Source organism: Leguminivora glycinivorella, chromosome 3 (assembly GCF_023078275.1).
Source record: "Leguminivora glycinivorella isolate SPB_JAAS2020 chromosome 3, LegGlyc_1.1, whole genome shotgun sequence".
NCBI lineage: Eukaryota > Metazoa > Arthropoda > Insecta > Lepidoptera > Tortricidae > Leguminivora > Leguminivora glycinivorella.
The window spans coordinates 1235155-1247488 of record NC_062973.1 but is presented as its reverse complement, the minus strand read 5'-3'; the positions used below and the strand labels follow the sequence as shown (position 1 = coordinate 1247488).

The following is a 12334-nucleotide window of genomic DNA, read 5'->3' as shown; positions in this document are numbered from 1 at the left end:
ATGGAATGACTTTACTGTGTTTCATAAGATCAGGAAACTCACCACAATCAACACTGTTATTAAAGATAACTACCAAGTCAGGCGCTACAATTTCTATTAAAGATTTAACACCATGGACAGAGACTCCCCAAAGGTCACAAGTTTTTTAACATTAATTGATTGAAATGCCTTAATTATATCTGAGGTACTAACATGTTCAAATACAAGGTCTCTACTACATTCTGTGACATTATCTTCTAACAATGTAACGGCAGATGCAGGTGATGAATTTAAGTGCCTAGTTGTGGAAACTGGTATATCAGTGAAGAACTTTTCAAATTCTGTTGCTACTTCTAAATTGGAATCTACAATTTTGCCATCAATTTTTAATTTCAGTTCATTTGTTCTTTGCTTTGATCGACCAGTCTCCACGTTAATTACTTTCCACGTTGCTTTAATTATATCGGAACTACTTTTAATTTTCTTGCTTAAATAATTACGTTTAGCGGTATGACAATCTAATTTAAACTGTTTCGAAAATTGTTTGACATGTTCTTTAAATTCATCACTCGTATTAAACCGCCGTTCCTCATACAAGGCATACAATGCACGTCTTCGTTGATGTAACTCTGCAGTTGCCCACTCACTAAAAACTGATGCATCACTAACCGTGACCGTTTTTGTTGTAAATATCGTATTATAATTTTCCATATATGTGTGAAAGAATGAATTATACATATCATTAGGACTCATGTTTGGAGACAGAACGGGTAGCGCCTGAACTAAACTCTGTTTCATTCTTTCCACGCGGTCCGAGGTTACTGGTACAAAAGTTATCTGTTTTTTCAAGGTATTTTTCCTAGCAGCTTCAAATACCATTAATTGACCTAAATGGTCGGACTCTAAATTGCTGATTACATTTTTTGTAATAGGAAAAATATCTGTGAAAATATTATCTATACAGGTTGCACTAGTAGCAGTCACTCTAGTAGGCTCCATAAAAATGTGGTTCAGATTACATGATTTGAAAAAATTCAACAGCCTACAACTTAATGTCGAATTTTCTAAAATATTTACATTAAAGTCGCCGCAAATAAGTAATTTCTTGCTGGAAGGCGATATTTTCAGTAGCACAGATTCCATTATGCTTTCAAATAATTCAAAATTACTTAATGGCGGCCTATACACGCACACAACAATAAATTGCTCCAATTCTACTGCACTTAGTTCTATAGTCCGTTCAACAGACATGGACACAATATCCTTGCGTTCCTTAAATTTTAACTGATTATTTATTATAATTAACGACCCACCATGTATGGAACTATGCCTGGTGAACGAACTTCCTACCTGGTGATTAATAAATTGAGGCATTAATTCATTATTTTTTAACCAGTGTTCAGTAATACATAAAATATCTATATAAAAATCCTTCATAAAAAGTTCAATTTGTAAATCTTTACCTCTAATACATTGAATATTTTGATGCACCAGGTGGATATACTTCCCTTGCTTACAGTTTTTTTCCTTATATTTACTTAAGTCTAGATTGCCAGAGACAGAATCTTTTGTCTTAAAAGCTAGTTTAAATCATTGGTTATGACTGGAACCAATTCCAAGTTCATACTTTGCTGCTCAATAGGAGCAGAATTGTCTGCCAAATTTTTGGCAGAAATGTCAAGTAAATAGGATAGCGATAATGCTATTTGTCTTTTGTAATAATTTGAAAGGTAACAATTACCTTTAGTCAAAAATACCATAGGCATATGGTATTTACTAACAAATTTGTTAGTGTCAATTATGCTAACCTTACTACTATATGTACAAAGATTATATAAAGCTATATTTAACTTATGTCTAGTGTTATTTTCTGCCTCTGACATTTGGGAACAGTAGGGAATGTGAAAAAAATAATTTTATGCACTGCCATTGAGTTTAACTGTTCAAAGTATTTGACCAAATTATTTTTGTTCACATTGCCCCTATTTCCCATAAAGATAAGCAGTGTCGTCTGAGAATGAATATCACTGTCATTTAAAATTTGTTTTAAAATATTTTCAAAACTACTATGAGGCAAACAATGGTTGATTGTACTAAGTCCCTTTAAGTAAAAGTTTAGAAATGAGCTCATATCGCTTCCAATTTCATCACAGTACATAATAACATTAGGCTTAGGTATACATTTTAGAGAAGTGTCGAAAGAGCTACTACCACTTATATGCTGTTGTTGTAAACTGTCATACAGGCTTGGGTAGAGTGTGCTGGTTGACAAATCCCCGGTCACCTGCTTACATGCACATGACTGGGCATTGGTCAACGACTCAAAGCGGTCTGAATTATGCTTTATCTGGGATATTAAGTCATCCATAGCCAAAGAATATTCATTAATAACTTTTTTTGAACTTTCATTTATGCCTTCCAAAGATTTTATTGAATCCTCCAAAGTCTGAATTTTTGATTTTAACGCCTGTGTGTCAGTTTCATACTGTAATTTACTATTTTCTAACTGAGCAGAATACAAATCCAACTTATCCACTAAGCCTATATTAACTTTACAATATTTTAATTTTTTTAAAAACATTTTATTTATTTTTGACAGTTTTTCTTTTTTTCTAATGACTTTATTCAATTTAATATATTTCTTTAGTTTGTTTCCGCTGCAATTTACTAACCTTGGTGTGGTGGTATCATTGGCTAAATCTGTAGTGACCAAAGGGATTTCAATTGCTGCGGTAACCAACTGGGAGTCAGGCCGGACCAGTTCCTCGAACAAGGTCTGAGTGTGTGCCGCAGCTGCTTGGTTTTGGGCCTCCCGTAGCTCGTAGATTTGTTCGTGGGCGTCGTGCAGTGCTCTCTCCAATGAGTCGATGTCTTTCAGGGCCTGTTCATATGCAGCATTGCACTCCATAAACCTGTCAACCGTCTCCTGAAGCCGGGCCCGCTCTGAATTTACATTATTGTAATCACTCTCTAATGTACACAGTTCCTTTTTCAACTTATCGTTCCTATCAATTACTAATAATAGCTCTTTCTCACTGTCTTCTCTTTCACTGAGCAATTGAGCACTAAATTCCTTGGATTGTTTTAATTCCAGCAAGGTAAGTTGGAGCTTATCACACTTTTCAGGCTCCTGCTGGAGAGCCGCTGCTGCGGCTGCTGCAGCTGCTCTGCGTGTTTGCATTGTAGATGGGTTTTTAATGTACTAAACACTAAAACAAAGCAAGAAATTGCTTACTCAAGCTCAGCGGTTGCAGGTAGGTACTTACATGAAATAATGACGCTTAACTATGTCTACACTTGTTCTAGCCTTGTACACACGTTAACACTGAATTGAAAAACACAATTAACAATAACTAGTGACAATACGACCTAGAAAGTGTACAAAGGCGAACAGATATTTCAAATTTATAACCTATAACGGCTACAAACCTGATACATCAAAGACACTGGTAAACGTCACTAAAACACTTCACTTATTATATTTATACAAAACTTAATGTTAAATCTACTTAGTTTACACTTAAAATAGTAATTATTACACAAAATATCCTTAAAAAATAATTATTTTAAAGGGACCTAGCAAAATCAGCTGCTTATCGTTTGACAGCCGGGGTTGCAATTCAGCTTCTCACTACAACATTAGTTTACTGCATAATAAGCTATCGATATTACATTTTAAATAACATTAATGAGTAAAAGAAAAAGAAATTGTTCACGACACGAGACCGCTAGGATGGCGCTCGAACCGGGAGTCCAACAATGCTACTTATCAAATTAGAAATAGGCACGAATGGTCAGTGTCAAGTGTCACTTTGGTGAAGTAGCCAACTAGTCTTGACTTGTCATTTGGATGGTGATAAGCAATAATGTGTCAACCCACAAAAACTAAAAAAATGAGATTTTAATGCCATGTTATAGCTGGATTTTTAAACTTCTATTTGCAAAAATGACCTTTTCATTTTGAAAATTTTTACTATCCCAAAAGTAAAAAAATAGGTTAACACAAATCCTATATCGTGTGTTGCCTGTTTTGCATTAATGTGTCAAGAACCTTAACTTATTATAGTAATTGGCAGAAGACATATTTAAATTACAATAATGTGTTATGAGGGTTGACTCAACGATTTTTTTACACTTGACTCATTCTTGCAAAACGCAAAAAATGACATAGTTACCCACTATGAGACTTGAATGATTATTGCAAAATGATATTTTATTCATTGTTTTATGCTACGACCCGTGTTATAAAACATAAGTCATTATTGTTAAATTATATTCGGGTCATAAATTGTTCGTTTTTGGTGTAAGTACCATGACACTATATTGTAGAATATAACTGTTCATATTAATTTATATTTGAATAAGTTATGACTTAGTCCATTAGTATATTTTTGCACATGAATGGTAAATTCAGTACGAAATTGAACATTTTAAGTCATGAATATACATATTCGTTATTATAATTTGCAAACATTTTTTACAAGTACGTGTTTAGGTATATAAAAATCTAATATAAGCTACTATTTTTTTATAATTACTAATTACATTAAGACGTGTTAATGTATGCATAAAAATATTGTTTGATTTTTGAATACTTACTGAATGGTAGTTTATTATTTTGTTAAAGATATTTTATGTTTTGTTCTTGTACAAGTCATGAGTTATTCATAATTTAAATGACTTAGTCTATTTCTTAGCGTAAAAAAATATTTTGTTGTATATTTTAGACAAGTAGTTTGTTTTTTTTAAAGATGATTATTTGGTTTTTGTAACGATTTTTTGTTGAAAAAGCACAGATAATTTAAATATGTGTCTAGAAATGATCATTACTCTAATAGTTAATTTATAGTATTTTATTCAACAGGCGTTTAAAGGAGGTCAAGAAATATGAGTGGCGTACTTTCCACGAGTATTTTGGAGTCAGTTAAACACCATTGCATACAATACTTTTATAACGACCATGCACTTAGTTTTTAATAGTTTTTTTAAATAATTCTCGCGAAATTCACACTGTTTCCTGTATTGCAAAGGTTTGCACTGTCAGCTCAGCTGCCCAAAGCCTTCCCGCGCACGCACGCAGTATCGTTAATGCAATGCGTTGCCATGATTACAGAACCAAACAATGCGTTTTCAGTTTTTTCGATACGCACAATCCTGTAAATGACGAATAACAGTTCGGGAGTAGAAAAATCATTAAAAGGTTTGATTAATAAATAATGTATTGATTCCTACATGACGACCGGTCTGGCGCAGTCGGTAGTGACCCTGCCTGCTACGCCGCGGTCCCGGGTTCGAATCCCGGTAAGGGCATTTATTTGTGTGATGAGCACAGATATTTGTTCCTGAGTCATGGATGTTTTCTATGTATATAAGTATTTATATATTATATATATCGTTGCCTAAGTACCCACAACACAAGCCTTCTTGAGCTTACCGTGGGTCTCAATCAATCTGTGTAAGAATGTCCTATAATATTTATTATTATTTTCTTTATTTATTTTCTTTCTTAGGCTAGGCTGTTTATAATATGAATATAAAAGTAAAATACAAAAACACATACAAAACAATATAAAACACATATAAACACATTATAAAAAACCTAACCTAGGGTGCCGCCAGCAGCGGGGCAGGGCCCAAGCTGCCGGTGGTTAGGGCTGCAGAGAGAGGAACCGTCGAACTATCCGTGCTGTGTCCAAGATCACCGCCTTCTGCATCTGGCCCTTGATCCAGCCACCTAGCGAGAGTCTCTTAAGATGTTGGTCGAGACTCTTCGCTATGAGACCGTTCGCTGAAACGACTATCGGAACAATGATCGTTGATTCAACATCCCACATGGCGGTTATCTCGTGAGCCAAGTCTAGGTACTTACTGGACTTGTCCTTCTCGGCTTTCACGAGATTCTCATCATGGGGGATGGTGATGTCAACGAGCACTGCCCGGCGTTGCAGTCGATCTATTATCACAATGTCAGGTTTATTGGCTACAATAGTCCTGTCAGTGATAATAGATCGATCCCAATAGAGCGTGGCACGACCATTTTCGAGAACTGGCGCAGGTAAGTACTTGTAGTACGGTACTTCGCGGTCCACAAGGCCGTATTGAAGAGCAAGTTGCTGGTGAATAATCCTGGCTACGAGATTATGTCTGTGCAAGTACTCGCCGTTAGCAAGATGAGAACAACCGGAAATAATATGCCTGAGTGACTCTCCGGGACGGCGGCATGCCCGACAAATGTCGACCGTACCGTCCTTCAGGATATATTTCCGGTAGTTGTTCGTCATCATAACTTCGTCCGCAATTGCACAGGCAAAACCCTCGGTTTCTCCGAAGAGGTCCCCGAATCGTAACCAGTTCACCGATGCGAGCAGATCTACATCGGGTCCCGTGAGGGCCTTGTAGAACCGCCCGTGTAGCTGCTTGCTCTCCCATACCGCCTTGCGGTCCGCAGTACTTAGTACCACAGGTTTGCGCCAGTTCTGTTTCGCCAAGGAGAGCGGCGTGAGGTTTCCGTCCACTGCCACCACATCACGATGCATCCCGCACTCGTTGTTAAGGAAGTAATTCCTGAGATTGTACACCTCACGGTTGTGGAGATCTTTGGCGTTTAGGAAGCCTCGACCTCCGCACTTCCGTGGGATGTACAATCTCATAACAGACGAGCGCGGGTGTAACATACGGTGTGTGGTAAGCAGTGAGCGGACCCTCCGATCCAGGGCGTCCAGCTCAGTCTGAGTCCACCGTAGTATGCCAAAGGAGTATATGAGTAGAGGCATTACCCAGGCGTTAAAGGCGCGCACTTTGTTGCCTCCTGACAAAAGACTGTTAAGGACTTTTGTCAGCCGACTGAAAAAGCGCTCCTTCACCGACCGTCTAATGCCAACATCCTCAATACCCAACGACTGTGACATACCAAGGTACTTATAGGTTTCTGATTCAGAGATAGATCTGAACGACATCGTCTCAGAAAGTTGTAAATTTTCTGAATTTACAACCTCCCCCGCTGCACATGCATGACCGCACACTTATCGACACCAAACTCCATTCTGATGGCGGTACTGAAAACTTCTGTGGTTTTCAATAGCACCATCAGGTCTTGGGTGTTCGGTGCAAATAGTTTGAGATCGTCCATGTACAGAAGGTGAGAGATGACTTCACCCTCTCTCCGAAGCCGGCAACCTAGCCCAGAATCCTTCAGCAGCGTGCTGAGGGGATTCAGAGCTAGGCAGAACCATAATGGACTCAAACTGTCACCCTGGAATATTCCTCGCTCAATCCTTATGAAGTCCCGCGGGCCAGGGGGGCCATCCCTGCCTCCTGGTTGACGAAGGACTGTGGTCCACTGCCTCATACATGCAGCCAGGAAGGATATTAAAGCTGCATCAAGTTTATACAGCTCCAATACCCTTCTCAGCCATGAATGAGGCACCGAATCATAGGCCTTCTTATAGTCAATCCAAGCGGCCGAAATGGCCCCCTTGTTCCGCCGAACTTGTTGGCAGATGGTCATGTCTATGAGGAGGAGCTCTTTAGTACCACGGGACCCAACCCTACATCCATTTTGAGCGGGAGCCAGAATGTTGTTAGCGATAATATGCGCGTTAATTTTTGCTCTCAAAATGGATGTAAGGAGCTTGTAAAGTGTAGGCAAGCACGTGATGGGTCTGTAGTTTTTTGCTTCCGTGGTACTACCGGACTTATAGAGCAGGAAAGTAACACCAGTTGTTAGGGAAGGTGGGAGAGAACCAAGATCGAGGGCTTGTTGAAATTGCGTTGCCAAACGCGAGTGCGAGCATCGAAACCATTTTAGCCAGAAGTTGTGCAATCCGTCCGGTCCAGGACTTTTCCAGTTCTGGGCCGTACGGGTAGCACAACTTACGTCGTCGGGGCTGATGGTGATAGCCCCCATAGGCTCGATGCTCTCGCACTCGCGTTCGACAACGGTCATCCACTCACCCTCCGTGTGTTCGACGGGCACCGACCAGATGCTACGCCAGAAATCAGACATGGCAGTAGCATCCGGCAGCCGCACGTCAGACACACGAGGGTCGGTTTCCTCCCATCTTCGGTATACTTTCCTTTGGTCGCTTTGAAAAAGACGATTCTGCTGGAATCGGTCCACACGCTTTCTGTAGCGGCGAATACGGCTTGCCCATGCATAGACTTTCTGCTATTATTTATTATATTATTATTACTTATTTTATTATTTATACCTAATAACATAAGTGACCATGACTGATATGTTACTTAACACTTATAAAGTTAAAAATATGCATAGGTAGAGTATTTTACAATAACAATTTATGTGCTTTAACATGTTTATTTAAGACTCATAGATATTTTTAAACAATTAGCAAAAGTGGGTTAAGTATCATAACACAGTCTTGAAAAAGTTTGACGTCGTCGAACAATTCGCAATAAAAGAAAAGGGCATTATTTCGTCAAATTGAAGTTTGTTTTGAAATTAAGCTACAATAATCACTACTACTGAACGTATTATAGCTGAAAAACACAACAATCTATATAAAAAACAATTTTTTTTAAGAGAAACACAAAAAAATGAGAAAAAATCTTTAGACGCCATTTTCTCAAAATGGTTGGCGTGTGGGTTGACACATTATTGCTTATCACCATCCATTTGATACCACAGTATAATTTATGTATTTCTAACATGTTATGCGTTATATTCTCAGATTTTTTTTGGCAAGATCTACTTTATTCTAGTCTATAATTACCATTAATCAGTCTTAAGTTTTGCTCATTATAATTAGCAAAATGTCAAAATAGATCATGATAGTAAATTATTCATAAGGTCACTCGTTGGACTCGTACGCATTATAGGTCAAAAGGTTAATCTTATGTGGACAAGGTTTATAGTAAAACCTACTTTAAATTACAGTGCAGAAAGAGTTGAATTGGTTGAAGTATTGAGGTTGGTATTCCGTACAACATTGTGCGTAATTATGATTATTAGATTAATTTAATTTGTCAATAATATGAGTAAAATTTATGTGGGCATACTGGATAGTAGATATGTTAGAGCGTAATAATGAAGGTCAATAAGGGTATGAGAGGACGCCTATAAGTAATCACGTGTCATCATCCGTTATCTCGACATTTTCCACGGTTCATGGGAGCCTGGGGTTCGCTTTGACAGCTAATCTCAAGATTTAGCGCAGGCACTAAGTGCGCAATCTGGCCTTCCAACCCGAGAGGTAACCGGGCCTTATTGGAATTATTTCGGTTTCCTCACGATGTAAAATTCTTAGGAACGAGCCGGGGTTCGAACCCGAGACCTCCGGTTTGAAAGTATGACGCTCTTACCGTCACCACCAGCCTATAACCAGTAGTGTGACATTCAAATAGACTAATAAGATAAACATCACTGTTCCAGTTGATCATCCTCGCTCTGTGCGCCACTGTGGCCCTCGCCGCTCCCCAGCGATAAGCCTACAGCGGCGATGAGAAGCAGGCCGAGGTCCTCAAATACGACAACAACGTCGATGTCTACGGCTACAGTGTCAAGTAAGTACCTATCATTATACAATAAACACGATTCTTCCATGCGCCACTGTGGCCCTCGCCGCTCCCCAGCGCCAAGCTAACAGCGGCGATGAGAAAATCTTTAGAACCTAAGACGCTATTTTGGCGCTTGAGTCTTTGTGTCGATTTCCTATGTGCATTCAAAAGGCAACTGGATCGACAAAAAAGTTATGTAAATTAAAAATTGTGGTCACAAAATATTACGAGAATCGTGTCAATATGTCTTGTACTTTTCCTTTGATAAACAAGTTGGAAACAAATTCTAATCCCAAATGCACTTTAGTTTGACGACCGGTCTGGCTCAGTCGGTAGTGACCCAGCCCGCTAAGCCGCGGTCCTGGGTTCGAATCCCGGTAAGGGCATTTATTTGTGTGATGAGCACAGATATTTGTTCCTGAGTCATGGATGTTTTCTATGTAAATAGGTATGTATTATCTATTTAAGTATGTATATCGTCGCTTAGCACCCATAGTACAAGCTTTGCTTAGTTTGGGGTTAAGTCGATCTCTGTAAGGTGTCCCCAATATTTATTTATTTGTGTCGTATACTGGATTCATTGTATTAATAAAACAATTTCCTTCCAGCATTGAGACCTCAAACGGAATCAAGAGCCAGGAGAGCGGCAGCCTCCAGAACCAAGGCAAGGAGACCGAAGCCTTCGTGAGGAGCGGACAGTTCGACTACGTCGGGTCCGACGGCGTGTCTACTCCGTGTCCTGGACTGCTGACGAGAACGGCTTCCACCCGCAGGGCGCCCATCTTCCTCAGTAAATGGCTCGCTATGACCTGGATATTCAATAAATGACTTGAGATGCTGAGAATTTGGTTTTACATAGAATAGAATATATAGAATAGAATAGAATATACTTTATTTAACATCAAATTGGAAAAATACAAGGTAGAGGTACAAACAACTTAAACTAGATGCTAAATGGGATGATCCCACTCAGCATGTTGCCATGGCAAGCCGAGGCGCTGATTTTCAGTGGGACCCTGACTTAATAAACTAAGCTAAGAACTAAACTAAAACTAGAACGAGTGACAGCACAAACATCAGGGAACAGTTAGGTACGATACTATACATGTAAATTGACAGTGTCCACGATATGAAACAATGACTGACAATACAATTAATGATGGAAAAGACAGTAACACGAAACAAACACGCGACAAATGGATACATATACATACATAGCATCATACTGAAAGATTCCCTTTAGATTTTTGGTGGTTTTATACAGTAACTAGTGTTGCAATCCTTCCATATTTGCACACCAAAATGGCATTAATAACCTGGGGTGGTAACCTGGTGGACCAGGGTAAAAACGCAGGCTTCCGTAACTAGCACATCAGTAATATGAGATATTTTGTGTATCCCACTCTCCGATCTATGTGTTTTTACACAGTAACTAGTCATACAATCGACTCCATCATTGTCCATAAAGTGGCATTAATACTCTCTTGGAGTAGTAGCCTGGTGGACCAGGGTAAGAACGCAGCGTTCGCGAGGAGCGGACTGTTTGGCTACGTCGAGCCCGACGGCGTCACCTACTCCGTGTCCTAGACTGCTGACGAGAACGGCTTCCACCCGCAGGGCGCCCATCTTCCTCAGTAAATGGCTGGATATTAATATGACCTGGATATTCAATAAATGACTTGAGATGCTGAGAATTTGGTTTTACATCATACTGAAAGATTCCCTTTAGATTTTTGGTGGTTTTATACAGTAACTAGTGTTGCAATCCCTCCATCTTTGCACACCAAAATGGAATTAATAACCTGGGGAGTGGTAACCTGGTGAACCAGGGTTAGAACGCAGCCTTCGTACACTTTTCTACACAGTGTAACACAAGAAAACCGAATAATTTTAACAGCGTATTCCTCATTATATTAGAAGAGTAAAATGTCATAAAACTTTTCTGGATTTCACCTACTTTCAGAGTAATAAGGATAAAAAAAAAAACAAATAAAACATTTATTTACCTACACAAATTCAACATTCATCATAAAAGGAAGAAATTAAACTAAGACAATACAGAATTTGAGAACATCGCTTTTGCTTTCCCTTATTAAGTTGACCTGGTTCCTACACTAGGCGAGGCCTGTGCTGTAACTTATTTTATTTCTTAGAACAAAACGCTATTTTTATGGCGATGATGCCTTTATCGGACATAATCTAACTATCCTCGTTGATTTATTTTTATGTGTAAATACAACATTAAAAAAAAAATTACACAAAAAAAAAATTTTTTTTTTGGCGAAATTTGTTTTACGTCATAAAACACCTTTATTTTGCCCTCAGAAATACGTAGTTAAAATGTTTCGGTTCCCTCATGTTCCACCGTATATTTGATGCGGTTCTCTAATCAATTACATTAACAGGTGATAGGGGCAAAGGGAACCTTTTACGTGTATTAGTGACATCAAAAACCGACACAATGGCAAAGGCAAACACGTAAGTAAGGTGAGTTGGGGTTATTTAGACGCGACCATTTCAACTGATTTAATTTACCAATACCATGTAAAATTTTACAAATAAGTTACTATATGTCTTCGTCCTCCAGCAGGGATAAGATTCACGGCTGTCTATCAAGTCTCCATGTCTGTCACGTTCATAGAGGAATAAGTAAGGGAAGAGTTGTAAATTGTCCATACATTGGTAAATGTGGGTTATTTGTAGTGACATCTAGCGACAATCACGCGTCAAATAGCGTAAATTATCAGTACTGCTTCTTGTCAATAGATGTCGCGACAAACGAAGAGTCTAATGCTCACCAATTTTTACCTAAAATTACAATAGTATTACCTAATCACTT

At 38.7% G+C, this 12334-nt stretch overlaps 1 pseudogene; it reads left to right on the top strand.

The window, feature by feature from the left end:
• Positions 1-3266: 3266 nt before the first annotated feature.
• Positions 3267-10333, top strand: LOC125242772 (annotated as a pseudogene).
• The last annotated feature ends 2001 nt before the right edge of the window (positions 10334-12334 follow it).